A 22,755-nucleotide genomic window follows, 5' to 3' on the forward strand; every position below is an offset into this window, starting at 1 on the left:
GCTTATGCAAGGAGGGCACCATCTGTGCCCTTCAAAACATTTCCAGAGGCCAGGAGAGGCTACTTCTCTCAGGCCTTTAACACCTATTTCCAAAGGGAGAGGGTGTAACACCCTCTCTCAGAGGAAATACTTTGTTCTGCCTTCCTGGGACTGGGCTGCCCAGGCCCCAGGGGGGGCAGAAACCTGTTTGAGGGTTGGCAGCAGCGGTAGCTGCAGAGAAAACCCCAGAGAGTTAGTTTGGCTGTACCCGGGTTCTATGCTAGAGCCCCGGGGATGCATGGGATTGTCCCCCCAATACCAGAATGGTACTGAGGGAGCAATTCCATGATCCTAGACATGTTACATGGCCATGTTCGGAGTTACCATTGTGAAGCTACCATAGGTATTGACCTATATGTAGTGCACGTGTGTAATGGTGTCCCCGCACTCACAAAGTCCGTGGAAATTGCCCTGAGCACTGTGGGGGCACCTTGGCTAGTGCCAGGGTGCCCTCACACTTAGTAACTTTGCACCTAACATTCACTAAGTGAGGGTTAGACATATAGGTGACTTATAAGCTACTTAAGTGCAGTGTAAAATGGCTGTGAAATAACATGGACGTTATTTAATGCAGGTTGCAGTGGCAGTCCTGTGTAAGAATTGTCTGAGCTCCCTATGGGTGTCAAAAGAAATGCTGCAGCCCATAGGGATCTCCTGGAACCCCAATACCCTGGGTACCTAGGTACCACATACTAGGGAATTATAAGGGTGTTCCAGTGTGCCAATCAGAATTAGTAAAATTAGTCACTAGCCTGTAGTGACAATTTTAAAAGCAGAGAGAGCATAAACACTGAGGTTCTGGTTAGCAGAGCCTTAGTGATACAGTTAGGCACCACACAGGGAACACATATAGGCCACACACTTATGAGCACTGGGGTCCTGGCTAGCAGGATCCCAGAGACATATATCAAACACACTGACAAAATAGGGTTTCCACTATGAGCGCTGGGGTCCTGGCTAGCAGGATCCCAGTGAGACAGTAAAAACACCCTAACATATACTCATAAACAGGCCAAAAGTGGGGGTGACAAGGCTAGAAAGAGGCTACCTTAATACACAACCACCCCCCCAAACGAAGGACAATATGGCTAACCTTGGCCAGTTGAGTCTTTATTGTCTAAGTGGTGATAAGTCGAGAGTAGTTCTGCAATAGATGGTTATTCCTTTTATCATCCACTATATGGTTACTTCCCTGTGTGGATGTGAACCACCCTGTTTGAAGTTTTTTAGCTAGCCAACAATGTGAAGTTATATTCACAGAGTTCCTATTAGTATGTTCTAGTTTAGAGCAGTGGGAATTGTCCACTGGACCTATATCAAGTGATGAGAATGCCAGACAGGGATTCTGTCTCAGTAAAGCCACAGCTGGGCAGGGCTGCTGTCCTAAGTGTTGTGAGGCAGTGCAGGGTTGCTGTGCTAAAGATTCTCTGGGAGGGTTGGAGGGATGCTCCATGTTTACTAAAATGGTGCACTTTTTCTCACCAATATGAGTTATCCCACAGAGAGGTACTTCCACCTCAGGGACTACAGCTGTACTAGCTGATGATTCCCTTGGTACAGGTGCCACCCCAGGAGAGGTTTCTCCCACCACAAGAATGGTATCCTTAAAGGCAGGGTGGGTAGGGTATACTGTGATGCCCTTTTTACCTGTTGTTGGAGAAGGATCCTGAGAATTCAGGTCTTTTTCTCTCCTTTGATTTTTCATTTCAGCTGAAATGAGAGGAATCAATTCCTCAGGGATACCCTGCATGGGTATTAAACTCTACCTCAGCCCAACCTGAGGTCCCTAGGTCATTACATAAGAGACAGTCTACAGGTAAGCTTGGTGATACTACCACCAGCTTAGGGCCAGTAACTCCACCCCAACTAAACTGAATTATAGCTAAGGGGAGGAACTTATTGGAGTTATGGACATCAATAATCTTGTACTGTTGTCCAATGATGTGTTGTGCAGGAGAATCTAGGTTTTCAGTCACCAAAGTGATACTGGCACCTGTGTTCCTATAGCCCTAAGCCTCAACACCATTTATTGAAACTGTCTGCCTGTACGTATTCATTGTAAGGGGATAAGCAGCTAGTGTGGCAAGGCCAATGCTACCAGGTGTGACAGAAACTGTCTTGGGACTGACTACCCCAGTTTCTATGATGGACCCAAAAGTGAACCAAACTACACTGTATTAGTGGTAGTAGGCTCAGGGGGTTTACCTTGGCAGGAATTATCCCCTGGCCTATGGCCTTTATTTTTACACACATAGCACCAAGGCTGTTTAATGTGTGTGGGTTGTGTAGAAGAGGAAGAAGATGATTTATCCCCACCACCCCCTGAAGAGTGTTTTGGATTTGAAGAAGGATCTTTAGTTTTACCTTTATCCCCATGCTTATCCAGAGTTTTCTCACCATCTTTCTTCTTGCCATCCTTGTCACCTCCTGTATGAACTTTTCTGTTCACTCTTGTTCTGACCCATTTGTCTGCCTTCTTTCCCAATTCTTGGGGAGAGGTCAGATCTCAGTCTACCAAGTACTGGTGCAACAAATCAGACACACAATTGTTTAGAATATGCTCTCTCAGGATTAGATTATACAGGCTTTCATAGTCAGTCACCTTACTGCCATGTAACCAACCCTCCAAGGCCTTCACTGAACATTCTACAAAGTCTGTCCAGTCTTGAGAGGACTCTTTTCTGGTGTCTCTGAACTTAATCCTGTATTGTTCAGTGGTTAAGCCAAATCCACCCAAGAGTGCATCCTTCAAAACTGTGTAATTACTAGCATCACTTTCTCTGACAGTAAGGAGCCTATCCCTACCCTTACCAGTGAAAGATAGCCACAAGATAGCAGTCCGCTGCCTTTGAGGGTCCAACTGTACCATACAGGCCCTCTCAAATGCAGCAAACCACTTGTTAATGGCATCCCCCTCCTTGTAAGGGGGGACTATCTTATGCAGGTTTCTGGAATCTTGCTCTCTAACAGGATTGCTATTGAAAACACTTCTGCTGCCACCATGGGGAACTAACCCCAATCTCTAACTTTCCCTCTCTACATCCAGAGATTCCCTGTCTAAGGCCAGCTGCTGCTGTTTAAGCTTCAGCCTGGCCTCTTCCAAACCTCAGCTTTCTGAGTTCCCTTTCTAATAAGTTATCCTCAGTGTGGGAGGCTTGGAAATTGTGGGATACAGAGGAAATGTGGGAATTAGCAGAGAGAGACCTGTCCCTAACTGACTAGACAAGTAACCTGGTCTTTAGGAGTGAAAGGTGCCCTACTAGTGTGTGACCCCCTCCCACTACCAGTGTCAGTAGGTGGCCTGTTAGCTGACAGGGCCTTGGAAGAACCCTGCCCAGCCTCCTTAGGGGACTCCTCTGAGTCTGGCTGGGTATCCTCCTCCTCTACCTCCTGATCCTGGGATGGGCCAGACTGGTTCTGGTCACTTTCTAGGAGAAGGCTAAGGGGAAGATCTTTTGTAGGATTCTGATCAATTGCTAAACCTCTTTCAATGCAGAGACCCCTCAAAATTGTAAAGTTTAGATTCCCATATGTTGCCTGGACAACTGTGGGAGTAAGCTCTACTGCAGACATGACAGAAAAGGTTTAGGACAGAGAGAAAAAAGTTTTTAGAACTTTGAAAGAACAGAGAAAAACCTTTTCAAACTTTTTCAAACTTTTAAAAGTTTTCAGAAACTTTTCAGAAACTTTTTAGAAAGCTTTAGAGAAGGAAAGTTACACTGTTTAGGTTACTGTGTATATTCTGAAGTATTTGGTATATGTGTTTCTTGTAAAAAGCACCAATGACAAAGTGGTAAAGCAGTTACAAGTACTCATCCCACCGCTGCACCACCAATGTAGGAGGCTTGCCTGGCTTATAGTAGGTACCAAATAGGTACTTACACCTTGTGCCAGGTCCAGTTATCCCTTATTCATAGATTAGGAGTGTTCTAGCAGCTTAGGCTGATTGAGGTAGCTATAGCAGATCAGTTTAGGCTGAACTAGGAGACATGCAAAGCTCCTACTATAGCACTTATATCATATAGCACTATATCATAAGAAACACAATACTCATAGTTACTAAAAATAAAGGTACTTTATTTTAGTGACAATATGCCAAAAGTATCTCAGAGGATATAGGGCCAGATGTAGGAAACAAAAAATTTGCGACTCGTAATTTGCGAGTTTGTGCGACTCGCAAAATGCGAGTCGCAAATCGGAATGCAGGCAAAACAACAGTGCTGAAATAGCGACTCGCACCCGGAGTCGCAACGCAGTGTGCGAGTCCGCCGATTGCGAGGTCGCTTTTTGCGACCGTGCAAAAAATGAACTCGCAATTTGCGAGTGGGTGTCGCAAATTGCGAGTTGCATGTAAATTGATCACAGGTGCTGCAGAACACTCCAGAAACCACTCCAGAACACTCTGGAAACACTTCCTGGCACATGATGATGACATCACAGCCAGGAAGTTTACAAATACACCTGGGAGGAGGGAGGACCACACCCTTTTATAACTGCTGAACTGCACACAGGAGAAATAGCAGCTGCCATGGAAGGAACTCCAAGGAAGAGAAAGCTGAAGTTCTCTGAGAGGGAGCTGGAGGTGCTGACAGACGAATGCTGTCAGCACTATGACCAATTATTTGGGAAGGCAGCCCTAAATGTGCCTGAAGCCACCAAGAAACAGCTGTGGCAGGACATCCAGGACAAAATAAATTCCCTGGGGGTGAGCCACAGGAGCATTGATAACATCAAAAAAAGGTGGTATGACCTCCGCTCCCGGACCAAGGAGAGGGTGGCTGAAAGGCTCCGGGAGATGAGAGGCACAGGAGGGGGACCATCGTCAGTGCCACCACCCACACCCCTGGAAGAAAGGGTGGAGGAAACCCTGGAGCAGGAGGCAGTAACCGGATTTGGGGACCTGGACACCTCAGAGCCCAGCACATCAACCGGTGAGTACCATGTGACATGCCTGTACCCCTATCAATGCCATACCCCCACCCACCATGTACACAGGGGCATGCTCAACCAAGATAGCTCCATTTCAGGGTAGCAAACACCAGAATGATGCATTATGGGAAACGTAGTCAAGTAGGCAGTTTATTAGGAAGTGTACAATAGATAGTAGACACTGACAGTCTGTTCCCCATGTCCCACAGGTCTCCCACAAGACACCACCACTACTCAAATCAGCCAGCCCCAGGAGGACACCTCAGGACCCGCCAGCACTCCCACCTGCACGGCCAACATCATCCCTGCAGTATCCACACCTGCTGCAACTGTATCCCAAGAGGCTGCCCCAGCAACAGGCAGGAGTGAGCCAGTCGAACACACAGGGCAGCCACCGCTGCGCAGGCGACGCAGGTCCAGGATATCAGGGCTGCAGTCCGGCCAACTACCTCCCAGCACCAGTGAGGCACATCTGCTGCATGGTCAGCGCCTACAAAATAGAATTTTAGGGAGGATTAGTGGTGTGCTGCACCGCTTCGTGCGCAATAATGAGGCCAGCATGCAGCAACTGAACTCCAGGATGGACATGATATGCACGAACACTGGGGACCTTGCCCTAGCCATGAGGGAACTGGCGGGAGGACTACTGGCCCAGGCCGAGGGTGGGCGGCGCAGGGACCGTCAGATCCTGCACAGACTAGACAGGATGGCCACATCCATCGGCAGGCTGGCTATGAACACCACAGGCCTGTCGAGGAGGACAGTTGGGCTGCAGGTGGAAATGGGCCATTTTGCTGGGGATGTGGCTAGGGGCCTGGGACGTCTCACCCACGTCATTGACTTGATGGAGGTACGGCATCTGTCCAGGGGCACAGGGGAAACACCCCAGGACAGTGAGGAGGGCTCTACAGTGAGCAGTGTCTCCGCCACTGACAGTAGGGTGCTCAGGAGTACCAGTACCAGGCAGAGCACAGCAGAAGCACCAGGGACCAGCCAGGCTGGCAGGAGGGGCAGAAGGTCATAGAGATTACCCTGGTCCTGTTGAAGTGGCACATGACTTCAATGTGCCACATGCCTGGTTTGCATTTTCATGCCCATGGACATTCATTACTTGTATATAGTTCAATTTCAGCACTAATTAAATAGTTTTTTTGTTCCACTTAACAAATGGTGTTTTTGGTCAATAGGTGAGTATGGTTGGAGTTGACACGTACCTTCCAAAGTATTGAAGTATTGGTTTGCAATGTGTTCCCGTCTCAGTCTGCCTTGATTAGCTATACTCCGATCCCCATGATGGCGATGTGGTTGCTATTGCTCTTCATCCTCAGGATCTGGGTCTGCAGGGGTGAGAGCTAGCCCACGTCGGGTGGCTATGTTGTGGAGGATGGCGCATGCGACCACAATTTTGAATGCTGTAATGGGGGTAAACTGGAGGGCACCTCCACTGCGGTGGAGGCATCTGAATCTTGCTTTCAGGAGTCCAAAGGTGCGCTCTATGATGTTCCTGGTCCTCTTATGTGCATTGTTGTATCGCCTCTCACATTCATTGCTGGGTGTTAAAAACGGAGTCCTAATCCATGGCCTTAGAGCATATGCACTGTCACCTGTTGGGCACAAACATTACACTGTTAGGAAGTCCTGATTGGTGTGCACAGTGACCTGTGTGTATGTCTGCAAGGTGTCTGTAGCTCTACCTAGGAGGTATCCGTCTCCAAACTCCCCACGTTCCAGGCGTTGGTGTATCCCACTGTGCCTAAAAATGTAGGAGTCATGGGTACTGCCTGGAAACTTAGCTACAATGTCAGTGATGACATAATAGGCGTCACAAACAACCTGAATATTCAGTGAGTGGGTACACTTTCTGTTGCGGAAAATATGTTCCATGTTTGCAGGGGGGCATATTTGCATATGTGTCCCATCTACACATCCTATGACATGGGGAAAGTTTGCAATCCTGTAAAAGTCCAGCTTGGTGCTGTTAATTTCTGCCTCATTCCTTGGTAGGTATATGAAGTGAGACATGTGTGTGACTAAGGCATCTAGGAATGCCCTGAGGAACCTTGACACAGCACTTTGGGATACCCCACCTGCCACAGCAATGACCCCCTGATAGCTCCCTGAGGCCAAGAGGTGCAGTGAGCATAGCACTTGCACATGCGTAGGGATGGGGCAGCCGCGCAGAGTCTGGTGTTCTAGCTGTGGTTTCAGTAAATCAATTAATTCTAGTATGGCTGCGCTGCTAAGGAGATATTTATCGTATATCTCATCCTCAGTTTGCTGAAAAAGAGTCTGCCTTGTTCTATATATCTTCTCCTGTCTGTGGCTCCTCCTCCTCCTCTGCTGTGCGGCCTGGACTCTCCTCCTCACTGCTATCAGGTATATCTCCGCCATCTTGAGTAACCCAGATGCTTTCTGGGTCTCCTTTTATGCTTTGCTAATGGTTACCACCTGCTCTGAGTTAGTGGTAAATGGGACATGCAAACTGGGCTTTTTGCGACTAGTCGCAATTTGCGAGTTGCAATTGCATAAGCTTTGCGACTCGCAAATTGCGACTTGCTATTTGCGGGTTGCAAAATGGGGTCGCAAATTTTGCAAGTCGCAAACGGCTCATATCGCATTTTGCAAGTCGGAAATGGGGTTTTTGCATCCCATTTCCGATTTTGCACAGTCGCAAATAGCGAATCGGGCCATTTGCGACTCGCAAAACTTTGCTACATCTGGCCCATACTCCCTTAGGAGGTAATTAAAATACACAAAATATACACACAGACCAAAATCAGGTAAGTAAAACACTTAGAAAAGAAGTGCAAACACTGTAGAACACATTAGAATGCAAAAGGAGACAATAGGCCCAGGGGCAACACAAACCATATACTCTGAAAGTGGAATGCGAACCAGGAAGAGACCCCAGGCCTAGTGTAGTGTGTAAAAGGTCGCTGGGAGTGTGACAAAACACTAAGGGTGTCCAAGATACCCCACCCAAGACCCTGAAAAGTAGGAGTAAAGTTACCCTACTATCCCAGAAAGACAGTAAAGTCGAGATAGGGGACTCTGCAAAGACAACAACTGACTGCAAAGCACTGAAGACGGATTCCTGGACCTGAGGACCTTCAAAGGAAGGGGACCAAGTCCAAAAGTCACAAAAGTGTCCAGGGGGGGCAGGAGCCCACTAAACCCCGGATGAAGGTGCAAAAGGGCTGCCTCCAGGTGGAAGAAGCCGAAGATTCTGCAACTACAGAAGGTGGCAGGAACTTTTCCTTTAGTCAGAAGATGTCCCACGAAGTGCTGGAGGATGCAGAGTTGTTTCTACGCAGAAGAACCGCCAACAAGCCTTGCTAGCTGCAAGAGTCGCGGTTGAGGATAAAGGGTGCTGCCCGGGCCCAGGAAGGACCAGGAGGTCGCCACTTGGAAGACGAGACAGAGGGGGCGCCCAGCAGCACAGGGAGCCCATGCAGAAGCAAGCAGCACCAGCAGAAGTACTTGAACAGGCGTTCAAGAAATCTGACCATGACGGTCAACTCAGCAACACAAAATAGTGTCCCACGAAGCCGGAGGTCAACTCAGCGAGTTGGGCAATGCAGGATGGAGTGCTGGGGACCTGGGCTGTGCTGTGCACGAAGGAATCCTTGCAAGAGTGCACAGAAGCCCTAGCAGCTGCAGTTCACGCAGTACACAGTATTACTGTCTGGTGTGGGGAGGCACAGACTTATCTCCACCAAACTTGGACAGAAGGAACACTGGGCTGTGGGGGTCACTTGGATCCAGCTCCTGTGTTCCAGGGGCCACGCTCGTCGAGATGAGAGGGGACCCAGATGACCGGTGATGCAGACGTTTGGTGCTTGCATTGCCAGGGGGAAGATTCCGTCGACCCACGGGAGATTTCTTCTTGGCTTCCAGTGCAGGGTGAAGGCAGACAGCCCTCAGAGCATACACCACCAGGAAACAGTTAGATTACACAGGTTTTCATAGTCAGATACTTTACTGCCATGTAACCAACCCTCCAAGGCCTTCACTGAACAGTCAACAAAATCTGTCCAGTCTTGAGAGGACTCTTTTCTGGTGTCTCTGAACTTAATCCTGTATTGTTTAGTGGTTAAGCCAAATCCATCCAAGAGTGCTTCCTTCAAAACTTTGTAGTTATAGGCATCACTTTCTCTGACAGTAATAAGCCTATCCCTACACTTTCCAGTGAAAGATAGCCACAAGATAGCAGCCCACTGCCTTTGAGGGACCAACTGTACCATACAGGCCCTCTCAAGTGCAGCAAACCACTTATTAATGTCATCCCTCTCCTCGTAAGGGAGGACTATCTCATGCAGGCTTCTGGAATCTTGCTAACAGGATTACTATCTGAAACACTGCTGCTGCCACCATGGGGAACTAACCCCAATCTCTGTCTTTCCCTCTCTATGTCTAGGGATTCCCTGTCTAAGGCCAGCTGCTGCTGTGTAAGCTTCAGTCTGGTCTCTTCTAACCTCAGTTTTCTGAGTTCCCTTTCCATTAAGTTATCCTCAGGGTGGGAGGCTTGGGAATGTTTGGACACAGAGGACATTTGGGGATTGACAGAGAGAGACCTGTCCCTAACTGGCTGGACCCTAGTAATCTGGCCTTTAGGAGTGAAAGATGCCCTACTAATGTGTGACCCTCTAACACTACCAGTATCACTAGGTGGCCTGCTAGATGGCAGGTCTTTGTAAGAACCCTCCCCAGCTTCTTCAGGGAACTCCTGACTGGGAAGATTCCCCTCCTACCTTCCTTTTCTGAGATGGGCCAGACTGGTTCTGGTCATCATCTAAGAGCAGGTTAAAGAGAAACTCTTTTGTTGGATTCTTACCAAGACTTAAACCTCTTTCTAAGCAGAGGCCCCTCAAACTTTCGTAGTTTAAACTCTCATAAGATGCCTGAACAACTTTGGGAGTGACCTCTACTGAAGACATGATAGAAAAGGTTTAAGACAGAGAGAGAAAAAGTTTTAGAACTTTTGAAAGTACAGAGAAAAAAACTTTTTCTAACTTTTAGAAAACTTTTAAAAGTTTTCAGAAGTTTTCAGGAATTTAGTAGAAAGTTTTAGAGCAGAAAAGTAAACTGTTTTGGTTCAATGTACATATACTGAACTATGTGGTATAAGATTTTCTTATGAAAAGCACCAAACTGACAAAGTGGTCAAGCAGTTATAAGTACTTATCCCACTGCTGCACCACCAATATAGGAAGCTGGCCTGGCCTGGCTTATAGTGGTACTTACACCTTGTGCCAGGTCCAATTATCCCTTATTAGTAGAATAGAGGTGTTTCTAGCAGCTTAGCCTGTTAGTGGTAGCTGTGGCAAAGGGGCTTAGGCTGAACTAGGAGACCTGCAAAGCTCCTACTATACCACTTATATCATATAGCACAATATCATAAAAAACCAAATACTCAGAGTTACTAAAAATAAAGGTACTTTATTTTAGTGCCAATATGCCAAAAGTATCTGAGGATACCCTCATTTAGGAGGTAAGTAATATACACAAATTATATGTACACAAACCCAAAACAGGTAAGTAACAGTAAGAAAAGTAGTGCAAACAATGTAGAATCACAATAGGATGCAATCAGTAGACATAGGCCTAGGGGCAACACAAACCATATACTCCAAAAGTGGAATGCGAATCACGAATGGACCCCAGGCCTATGGGAGGTTGTAGAGGGTCACTGGGATTGTGAGAAAACAGTAAGGGTGTCCAAAATACCCCACCCCAAGACCCTGAAAAGTAGGAGTAAAGTTCCTCTACTACCGCAGAAAGACAGAATAGTCGTGATAGGGGATTCTGCAAGAACCACGAGCACCAGCAAAACACTGAAGACGGATTCCTGGACCTGAGGACCTGTAAAGTAAGGGGACTAAGTCCAAGAGTTACGAAAGTGTCCGGGGGGGGGGGCAGGAGCCCACTAAACCCCGGATGAAGGTGCAAAAGGGCCGCCTCTGGGTGGAAGAAGCCAAAGATTCTGCAACAACGAAAAGGGCTAGGAACTTCTCCTTTGTATGGAAGATGTCCCACGGCGTGCTGGAGGTTGCAGAAGTGTTTCCACACAGAAATACCACAAACAAGCCTTGCTACCTGCAAGCGTTGCAGCTGAGGATTTCGGGTGCTGCTGGGGACCAGGAAGGACCAGGATGTCGCCCCTTGGAGGAGGAGACTGAGGGGGTGCTCAGCAACTCAGAGAGCCCCCACAGAAGCAGGCAGCACCCGCAGAAGTTCCAGAACAGGCACTTAGAAAATCTGAGGACAGCAGTCGACTCAGAGTCACAAAGGAGGGTCCCACGACATCGGAGTCCCACTCAGCGAGTTTGGCAATGCAGGACGGAGTGCTGGGGACCCAGGCTAGGCTGTGCACAAAGGAATCCTTGGAGAAGTGCACAGAAGCCAGAGCAGCTGCAAATCACGCGGTACACAGGTTTGCTGTCTGGCGTGGGGAGGTAAGGACTTACCTCTAGCAACTTTGGACAGAAGGGCCACTGGACTGTGGGAGACACTTGGACCCAGCACCTGTGTTCAAGGGACCACACTCGTCAGGATGAGAGGGGACCCAGAGGACCGGTGATGCAGAAGTTTGGTGCCTGCGTTGGCAGGGGGAAGATTCCATCGTCCCACGGGAGATTTCTTCTTGGCTTCCAGTGCAGGGTGAAGGCAGACAGCCCTCAGAGCATGCACCACCAGGAAACAGTCGAGAAAGCCGGCAGGATGAGGCTCTACAATGCTGTTGGTAGTCTTCTTGCTACTCTGTTGCCATTTTGCAGGCGTCCTGGAGCAGTCAGCGGTTGATCCTTGGCAGAAGTCGAAGAGGGAAGTGCAGAGGAACTCTGGTGAGCTCTTGCATTCGTTATCTGAGGAATAGCCCAGAGGAGAGACCCTAAGTAGCCAGAAAAGGAGGTTTGGCTACTAAGAAAGGAGGCTTGGCTACTGAAAGAGGTAAGCACCTATCAGGAGGGATCTCTGGCACTGGCCACTCAGAGCAGTCCATTGTGCCCCAACACCTCTGAATCCAAGATGGCAGAGGTCTGGGGCACATTGGAGGAGCTCTGGGCACCTCCCCTGGGAGGTACTGGTCAGGGGAGTGGTCACTCCCCTTTCCTTTGTCCAGTTTCGCGCCAGAGCAGGCCTGGGGGGTCCCTGAACCAGTGTGGACTGGCTTATGCAGAGATGGGCACCATCTGTGCCCATCAAAGTATTTCCAGAGGCTGGGGGAGGTACTCCTCCCCAGCCCTTCACACATTTTTCCAAAGGGAGAGGGTGTAACGTACTCCCAAAGAAAGTCATTACTCCAGGTGCAGTTTAGCCGCAGGGACTAGTAGCCCATTGGCCACTGTCCCTCATACCCTTAAACACCCCCCAAACCAGGAGTTGGGTGCTCTCCTGGCACCAGAACTTAGATCTTACCTGGAAAAGAAGAAAGAAACACAAAGAGATGTCTGCACCAACAACAGGATCTGGACTCCAGCGCAAAGAAGAGGGCAAAGAAGAGGACACAGAGTGACCTAAGGAGACCAGTACTGGAACCACGTGCCCGTCATGTGCCCGAGGTGAAGACTCGTTGGTCCCAGCATGAGGGACCCAGCGGACAGCAAGAATCCACGGAAGACTCCCTGGACTGGTGGTACCAGTCCCCTGAAAACTGCTGGAATAATAGTGGGCTGAGATCAAAGAACTGCGACCCAACAGGATCTGCGTGTCTGAGCCTAGAGAAACTCGGAGCCCAGCATCTAAAAAGTGGGAGTAAGGCCTTCAAGGTTTAAGCCTCTACTCTCCGCCAAATGACCTCCAGCTGCCAGAAAGCCTGTGGACCACCCTTGCAGCTAACAAGACTTGTCTGTCGCCTGCCCGGAAACCAATGGCCACACGGCGTTCACTGACTCTAAGGCACACACCCCAGTTTAGAGTCCGACATCATCTGCCTCTCCTGTGGGCTTTGCAGCCTGAAGGCAGTGACTTCAGCTGGAGCAGCAAAGCATCTTTGGCACGATACCTGGTGGTGATGATCCAACTGTCGATAGCTGGTCCTGTCCCACCAAAGACCTCTACATCTGTAGGGGAGAGTATGAGTCCACCCTCACGACCAGTTTTGCAACGGAGTCCAATACACACCAGCCACTGTGGACTGTTCAGCACCACAGACAGCCAAGTCACGTCTGCAACTGGAATCCCTGGGCAAGATAACAAAAGTCTGTGTTGAATCTTGGTCTAGGTCCCCACAGAAAATTAAGTTCCCGTGTGTTCGTCAGAACTCACCCTACAAGTGCTCGAGTGCACACTGCTATTTTCCCCACTGACTTCAATAGAAGTACTGTGTTTTCTAAAGACTTTAAAATTCACAACTGTGGTTGTAAAATAGCTACAAAGTTCGATTTATAGTCTAAATTAAGATTAAAATTGAGTCAATTTTTTCTAAATTGGTGTCGGATTTCTGTCAAGTCATGTCATTTACTTATCGTCCATGTTGGTAATGTGAAAAGCCTTAGATATGTTCCTCTAAATAGCCTGACTGCTCTTTGCACACTGCCAGGATTAAGCTAGGGTTTGCTGAGAGTGAATCCGTGGTCCATTACTGGGTATTGTGTTGGTATTCCATGGTAAGACTACCTAGTCATACCATAAAATACCTTCACCTTGCTGCAATGAGATTGTGAGGAAAGTGTTCATATGGGAGCATATATCAAGATCGATTTTGTGAATTATCTTGTGGGCTACACATAGAGATTTGAATTGAATCCTCTTTTGTACGGACAGCCCATGTAGGGCTGCAAGAGACAGACCTGCTGACTGATATTTGAGTATTTTGAGTAGAGGCGGCATTTTGGACTACCTGTAGTCTTTTAATAATGGTCATATGACTTCCAATGAATAGGAAGTTTGTAGGAGGCTGCCCTGGCTTGTAGTGGGTACCAAGGGGTACTTACACTCTGTAACAGGTCCAGTTATCCCTTATTAGTGTAGAAGAGGTGTTTCTAGCAGCTTAGGCTGATAGAAGGTAGCTATAGCAGAGCAGCTTAGGCTAAACTAGGAGACATGCAAAGCTCCTACTATACCACTGGTGTCATATGCACAATATCATAAGAAAACACAATACACAGATATACTAAAAATAAAGGTACTTTATTTTTATGACAATATGCCAAAGGTATCTCAGTGAGTACCCTCAGTATGAGGATGCCAAATATACACAAGATATATGTACACAATACCAAAAATATGCAGTAATAGCAAAAGGAAGTAATGCAAGCAGTGTAAAGTTACAGTAGATTGCAATAGGAGCACATAGGTATAGGGGCAACACAAACCATATACTCCAAAAGTGGAATACAAATAACGAATGGACCCCAAACCTATGTGAGCTTGTAGAGGGTCGTTGGGTCTGTAAGAAAACAGTGAGGGTTAGAAAAATAGCCCACCCCAAGACCCTGTAAGGTAGGTGTAAAGTGCACCTACAACCCCCAGAGAGCACAGAAGTCGTGATAGGGGGATTCTGCAAGGAAAACCAACACCAGCAAAGCAACAACAGTGGATTTCCGGACCTGAGTACCTGTGAAACAAGGGGACCAATTCCAAGAGTCGTGACAGTGTCGAGAGTGGGCAGATGCCCAGGAAATGCCAGCTGAGGGTGCAAAGGAGCTGCCACCAGATGGAAGAAGCTTGGTGTTTTGCAAGAACGAAGAGGACTAGGAACTTCCCCTTTGGAGGCTGGATGTCCCACGTCGTGAAGAAGCTTGCAGAAAGACCGCAAACAAGCCTTGCTAGCTGCAAGGGTTGCAGTTAGGGTTTTTGGATGCTGCTGTGGCCCAAGAGGGGTCAGGATGTCGCCACTTGGATGAGGAGACAGAGGGAGCGCCCAGCAAGTCAGGGAGCCCTCACAGAAGCAGACAGCACCCGCAGGAGTACCGGAGCAGGCACTTGGAAGAGGAGTGAACTGGAGTCCACCCGAAGTCAGAAAAGGGAGTCCCACGACGCCGGAGGACAACTCAGAAGGTTGTGCACTGCAGGTTAGAGTGTCAGGGACCCAGGCTTGGCTGTGCACAAAGGAAATCCTGGAAGAGTGCACAGGAACCGGGGCAGCTGCAAATCATGCGGTACCCAGCAATGCAGTCTAGCGTGGGGAGGCAAGGCCTTACCTCCACCAAACTTGGACTGAAGAGTCACTGGACTGTGAGAGTCACTTGGACAGAGTTGCTGACCAGGGACCACGCTCGTTGTGCTGAGAGGGGACCCAGAGGACCGGTGATGCAGTCTTTTGTTGCCTGCGGTTGCAGGGGGAAGATTCCGTTGACCCACAGGAGATTTCTATAGAGCTCCTGGTGCAAGAAGGAGGCAGGCTACCCCCAGAGCATGCACCACCAGGAAACAGGCGAGAAACCCGGCAGGATGAAGCGATACAAGGTTGCAGTAGTCGTCTTTGCTACTTTGTTGCGGTTTTGCAGGCGTCCTGAGCAGTCAGCGGTCGATCCTTTGGCAGAAGGTGAAGAGGGAGATGCAGAGGAACTCTGGTGAGCTCTTGCATTCGGTATCTGAAGAATTCCCCAAAGCAGAGACCCTAAATAGCCAGAAAAGGAGGTTTGGCCACCTAGGAAGGAGGATGGGCTGGTAGGAAAGGTAAGAGCCTATCAGAAGGAGTCTCTGACGTCACCTGCTGGCCCTGGCCACTCAGAGCAGTCCAGTGTGCCAGCACACCTCTGAATCCAAGATGGCAGAGGTCTGGTGCATGCTGGAGGAGATCTGGGCACCTCCCTGGGAGGTGCAGGTCAGGGGAGTGGTCACTCCCCTTTCCTTTGTCCAGTTTTGCGCCAGAGCAGGGCTGGGGGATCCCTGAATCGGTGTAGACTGGCTAATGCAGAGATGGGCACCATCTGTGCCCATCAAAGCATTTCCAAGCCTGGCTGGACCCCAGGAGGGCAGAGACCTGTCTGAGGGGTTGGCAGCACGCAGCAGCTGCAGTGAATCCCAGGGAAAATCAGTTTAGAAGTACCAGTGTTCTGTGCTAGAGACCCGGGGATCATGGAATTGTCTCCCCAATGCCAGAATGCCATTGGGGTGACAATTCCATGATCTTAGACATGTTACATGGCCATGTTCGGAGTTACCATTGTGACGCTATACATAGGTAGTGACCTATGTATAGTGCACGCGTGAAATGGTGTCCCCGAACTCACAAAGTCCGGGGGATTTGCCCTGAACAATGTGGGGGCACCTTGGCTAGTGCCAGGGTGCCCACACACTAAGTTACTTTGCACCCAACCTTCACCAGGTGAAGGTTAGACATATAGGTGACTTATAAGTTACTTAAGTGCAGTGGTAAATGGCTGTGAAATAACGTGGACGTTATTTCACGCAGGCTGCACTGGCAGGCCTGTGTAAGAATTGTCCGATCTCCCTATGGGAGGCAAAAGAAATGCTGCAGCCCATTGGGATCTCCTGGAACCCCAATACCCTGGGTACCTTAGTACCATATACTAGGGAATTATAAGGGTGTTCCAGTATGCCATTTTGAATTGGTGAAATTGGTCACTAGCCTGTTAGTGACAATTTGGAAAGCAGAGAGAGCATAACCACTAAGGTTCTCGTTAGCAGAGCCTCAGTGAGACAGTTAGTCATCACACAGGGAACACATACAGGGCACACTTATGAGCACTGGGGCCCTGGCTGTCAGGGTCCCAGTGACACATACACTAAAACAACATATATACAGTGAAATATGGGGGTAACATGCCAGGCAAGATGGTACTTTTCTACAAAGTTGCAATAGCCCTGCCTCGAGCAGACCACCACTCTCTTTGTAGGCAGGGGAAGCCACTGAAGACATTTCTTCAGAGATCTGAGGATGCCAAAGGATCCTGAAAGTTTGTGGGCCTGGGTTTTCATATTAAGTCTATTGTCAATACAGAAACCCAGGTTTTTTAAGGCCTGTGTTGGTTTGGAACGATCACCTAAATGCTCTGGCCAATCAATTTCTATCCATTTTGAGGGGTTGTTTCCTATAATCATGACCTCTGTATTTCCACCATTAAATTTAAGAGAGCTGGCTGCCATCCATTCAGTGACCATTGTTAGGTATTGGCCGAGCTGGTGCTGGGTATGATTTGGGATAGGATTGATTGCCATAATGATTTGTGGGTCGTCCGCATAAGACACCATATCCAGGCCAGGGGGCGGAAATAAATATTAAAAAGTGTGGGTCTCAGAGACGAGAAAAACCATTAGAGAAAAAGATTTCCGCACATGCCAAAAAACGTATGTCCGCCAGAAAGACTGCCAACTTCCCTTAACCTCTGTATCAGAGCGGTTTGAGAAACAGCATAAAATGCCATGCTTAGGTTTAACATGATCAAGGGAATGATACCACACCTAACCAGAATCCCCCTCAACTCGTAAGCGGCAAAAGGAAGGCAATCTCAGTACTGCTCACTTGTCTAAAACCAGTTTGTGTGGGGTCCAGGATGTTATGGACTTCTAAGTAAGCAGAAAGATGTTTATTAGCATGCTTTTCTTAAATTTTGCTTCCCACTGGGAGAAGAGCAATAGGTCTATAATTTTCTAGTAAAGAAGGGTTGGCCATTGTTTTTTTTAAGAGAGTTTAACTACAGCCTACTTCCGGGCGATGGGAATCTTACTGCTCTCCAGCAAGATATTCAATACATCCATTAATGGGGTGGTAAGTATGGTTCCGCCTTTTAAAAGAACATCTGGAGGTACATGGTCTAGTGGGGACCCAGACTTGATATATATTTAAAAATTGCCTGCAGTGATTCAAGATCCAGTACCGGAAATGAAGTTAGAAATGGGACATTCCATAAATGTCTCCAATGTTTTCTCCCTATGTCTGATTCTGTAGATGATGCTGGGAGTGAGTTGGGAATATTCATAATTTTGTATTGCAAGAACTAAGCGAGCTTATTACACCTTTCTGTCGAGGAGGGGCAATCTTTATTACTATGGGGGAATATGGACCTACCCAGCTAGGTCAAATGTCTGAGGTCACCCTTCTCCATCCTACACAAAGGAGAAAAGTCCCAACAGCACCCATTCTCGCCTGCTGCCTTAGAAGTAGGTCAATTGTAGTGACCCAACATGAGAAGTGGCCCTAATTCCACGTTTTGTAGTACTTTTTCATTCATCAGGAATTACATGTTGTGCAAATAATGCATCTTCAGGGTTTTCCTATGTAACGTCCCCGGGGAAAGAGATCGATTCCCACTGTTATTTCAAATTCCTGGAAAAAAACTTGGAATACTGTGATATTCCTGTTATGCATACTGGAATTACCGAATAACACGCTATTGGTAATTTAGGCTGCTGGGGATCTTACATAACCGGTATGGAGGCCTAATTCTCCAGGAAATGCTACCAATTGCTTCAGTGGAGTAGATGCTGTCATCAAATAGACTATTACATAGAACATTTCAAGACCAAGGGCTATGCTGTTTGGTACTAACTTCTCAAGCAGACATGCTATTCCTCATAGGCAACAGCAATACAATAGGAATACATATTCTGTATTTGTTGAATGGTGATTGACTGTTCAAACTTCCACAAAGCTTTCATGAACGGATGTCCTTTCTTCTGTCAAGTGTGATCATTTTACTTATGTTTTACTGTCATGGTCTTCATCGAAAGAAGCAAATACCTAGTATGTAGCTCATGGTCGAATATGAGGGTCATATCGTTAATCTCTTTAGGTTCCCAAAGGCAACGCCTTCCCAAACCAGCACGTTCTGCCCATCAAGAGATGCTCTGATGATGTCACAGAGGCGCTGATTGTGACTCCTAGGAGCTCGTCTTACAGGCTCAGGACTGAGCTCACCTTGTCAGATCTTCATCTTACATTTGGCTGAACGCAGATGTTTGTAAGTTATGAATCAACTTTCTTTTACAAAAAGGTTAATTAACATAACATGTCACTTATTATGCATTTCTAGAAGATCCTTGACACCAAGTGTCCCAGGAGAGGACATTTTGTCACTCAGCTGAACTTAATTTCATTCTTGGTACTGTACCAAAGTGTAGACTCTATATTTTAACCAGCGCATAATAATTTCGGTTAAATCTGTACATGTTTTAAATAAGGGTGGAACTTTTTTCCTGCATGGACTTAAAGTCTTGTTTTAGTATAATGTGGTGTGCTAATGAGGACATTTGTAGGTCTCTCTTGCTCATAACACTACAGTATTCACACAACTCGATGATAATTTCAAACAATAAAGTATAAACATGTCATAGAAGTGTGTTACCAGGCTATGCAATTATATTTATTATGAATCTCAACATTAGCATAGAAATGCAGAAGAATGTCCTTGTTATTATATGTAATAGCAATGATTTCTTATTTCTTAATAAATTTCCCTATGGGATTGGAAATAGTGCAATAGCAGAAATGTGCATATGCATCTTGTTAGAAATGGGGTCTCTGGTTGGCAGTCAGTTTGCACTCTGTCCTAGCTGTGACTCTCACTCTAGCCAGTGAGTTACACTCCTAAGACAACCCCTGTTCACCCTCTTGGTGTAAAGTATATGTGTAAATGTGTAAAGTATTTGTGCCAACACACAGTAATACAGTGAAAACACTGGAAATGGACACAACACCAGTTTAGAAAAATAGCCAATATTTATCTAAATCAAACAAGACCAAAACGACAAAAATCACAACTAAAGTTATGGTTTTGAAATTAAAAAGAGTCTTACTCCATCGAAAACAATGGACGTGTTGATGTTACACAAAGTACCTGGTTTGTGTCAAAAATAAAGCCTCACAGGCGGGCGTGCATCAGAAAACTCAGCAATGCGTCAATTCTTTAATGACAAGTGAGGCCGTGCCTTGTTTCTTCTTCGGTCAGGTAGGTGATGAGTTGTTTTTCTCTCCTGCAAGAGAGCGACCCATCAATTTCCAGACAGGCAATCTCAGGTCCACGCAGGTTCACTGTGGTTTTGATGCCCAGCGACGATGCGTGCAAAGTCCAGCCACACCGTGATGAAGAGCGCGCTGCATGGGTTATACGTCGATTCTAGCAGCTGCAAGCTGGTGTTGTGTCATTTCTCCAGCTGCGATGCAGGTGGTGCATCATTTTTACTGCGACGTTGCAGGTGGTGCATTGATTTTTTTCCCCCACGGCTCCTGTGTGTGGATTTCTGCCTTGGTTCCACAAGCTTCACCTTTCAAGGGCCCTGGGACTGCAGTGGGCACCACTTGGCAGGGTAGGAGTCTCAGCAAGAGAATCCAGGTGCTGGCGGAGGGAGTCTTTGATGGCCCTGAGACTTCAAAACAGGCAAGCTCAGTTGAAGCCCTTGGAGACACTTCACAAGTAGAAAAATACCACAAAGTCCAGTCTTTCTCCTCTCTCAGGCAGAAGCACCAACTGAAGGCCAACCCAGCAAACCACACTCACAGGCAAAGGGGCAGTACTCCTCTTCCAGCTCTTCAGCTCTTCTCCTTTGCAGAGGTTCCTCTTGGTTCCAGAAGTAATCTAAAAGTCTGGGGTTTTTGGGTCCACTACTTATACTCCTTTCTGCCTTTGAAGAAGGCACACTTCAAAGGAAAGTCTCTGTTGTTCACAAGATCCTGCCTTGCCCAGCCCTGACCAAGACACACATCAGGGGGTTGGAGACTGCATTGTGTGAGGGTAGGCACAGCACTTTCAGGTGTAAGTGTCAGCTCCTCCCTCCCACTCTAGCCCAAGAGACTCATTAGGATATGCAGGCTATACCCCAGCTCAGTTTGTGTCACTGTCTAATGGAGATTCACAAACAGCCCAACTGTCAGTCTGACCTAAACATGGAATACACAAGCGGGCAGAGGCACAGAATGGTTAAGCAAGAAAATGCCCATTTTCTAAAAGTGGCATTTTCAAACTGACAATCTAAAAAACAACTTTATCCAAAGATCTATCATGAGTTATGAGACCCTAAACTCCAGATCTCTAGCTGCTCTCAATAGGAAACTGCACATAAAAGATATTTAAAAATAGTCCCTATGTCAACCTATGAGAGAGATAGGCCTTGCAACAGTGAAAGCAAATGTGTCAATATTTCACTGTCAGGACATGTAAACACACCAGTAGATGTCCTACCTTTAACATTCACCGCACCCTGCCCCTGGGGCTACCTATTGCCTACCTTAGGGGTGCCTTACATGTACAAAAAGGGATGGTTTGGGCCTGGCAAGTGGGTACACAGGTTGAATTGGCAGTTTAAAACTGCACACAGAGACCCTGCGGTGGCAGGACTGATCCATCTTTAGAGGGCTACTCATGTGGGTGGCACAATCAGTACTGCAGGCCCACTAATAGCATTTGATTTACAGGCCCTGTGCACCTCTAGTGCACTTTACTAGGGACTTACTAATAAATCAAATATGACAATCATGGAAAAGCCAATTACACATACAGTTTACACAGAGAGCACTTGCACTTTAGCACTGGTCAGCAGTGGTAAAGTGCCCAGATTACCAACAGCAGCAAAAATGAAATCCAGCACACAGTCAAAAATACAGGATGCAGAGGCAAAAAGACTTGGGAAACCATGCCAAGGATGCCAGGCCTAACACTTGTCATACAGTCTATGTCTTATTAATATGTGCTCAAAGGTTTTTAACACCTTGGTTAATATCTATTTTTATTAGCTGTCAATTTTTAGGAGTGTTACCTTAAATAAGTGGTGTCCAAATGGTCGAATGGACCACAATGCTTGCAGTAGATGTATGTCCCCATCACCTGGCTTATTATTATAATTGATGCAATGCAATATAGTGTGCCCCTGACACCTATTATGGGCATTGGTGCCACTGCACCTACTGCACTATTAATAACCACGACTTGCTTTAATTCACTTTTGAACACAATTTCGCTTTATATTTCATTTTATTTCTAAATGTTGTAAATTCTGGCCCACTGATGACACTCTTCCAAATTCTTGATATATTCTACATCATATATCATATATTGCAAGCACACACTAGTGTGAAATGTTCACACAGTTAGCTCGAAATAGACTAGCAAGATTGAAATGTAAAAGTGAAATATGAAACACTTTAAATGAGCATGTAAAACTCTCTGAGATAGATCAGAAAGCACTGTAGTGAGTATTAAATAGCTTAGAGGGAGACATTGGGTGTGGCTATCACTGAACCTGAACTCAGGTGGGTCCTTAAAAGAATTGGCATAGGGGAAAATGCCTTGTACGGATGGATTACCAGTAGAATTCTGCTGGACCTGGCTGTTTCTACAGGGGTCATTCCCCAAACTTTTTGCCTTCTCCTCCTAATTTTTCTGACTCTTTTTGGATGACGTTATGACTCTGGTCACTTTATCACTGTTAATCAGTGCTAAAGGGTATGTGCTCTCCATTGTAAATTTGGTATGATTGGCTTAGACCTGATTGGCACATTAAATTTACCTGTAAGTCCCTTGTACAGTGGTATCCTTATACCCAGGGCCTGTAAATTGAACACTGCTAGTGGGCCTGCAACACATCTTGCGCCACCCACAGGAGTAGCCTTTCAAACCTGTCTCTGGCCTGCTAGATCAAGGCCTGTGTGCGCGGTTTACTGCCTCAGGGACCGGGCATCTAAATCTACTTGCCAGGCCCAGTACTCCCTTTTTAAATCATGTAAGTCACCCCTAAGGTAGGCCCTAGCTAGCTCTATGGGCAGGGTGCTAGATATGTAAAACGCAGAACATGTGCCTGGTAGCGTAGCCTGTCCTGGTAGTGACAAACGGCCTAATATGGTTCCTTACTGTTGTGAGTGCTGCCTTGCTCATAGGATTGCATTGG

This window comes from Pleurodeles waltl, chromosome 1_1 (genome assembly GCF_031143425.1).
Source record: "Pleurodeles waltl isolate 20211129_DDA chromosome 1_1, aPleWal1.hap1.20221129, whole genome shotgun sequence".
NCBI lineage: Eukaryota > Metazoa > Chordata > Amphibia > Caudata > Salamandridae > Pleurodeles > Pleurodeles waltl.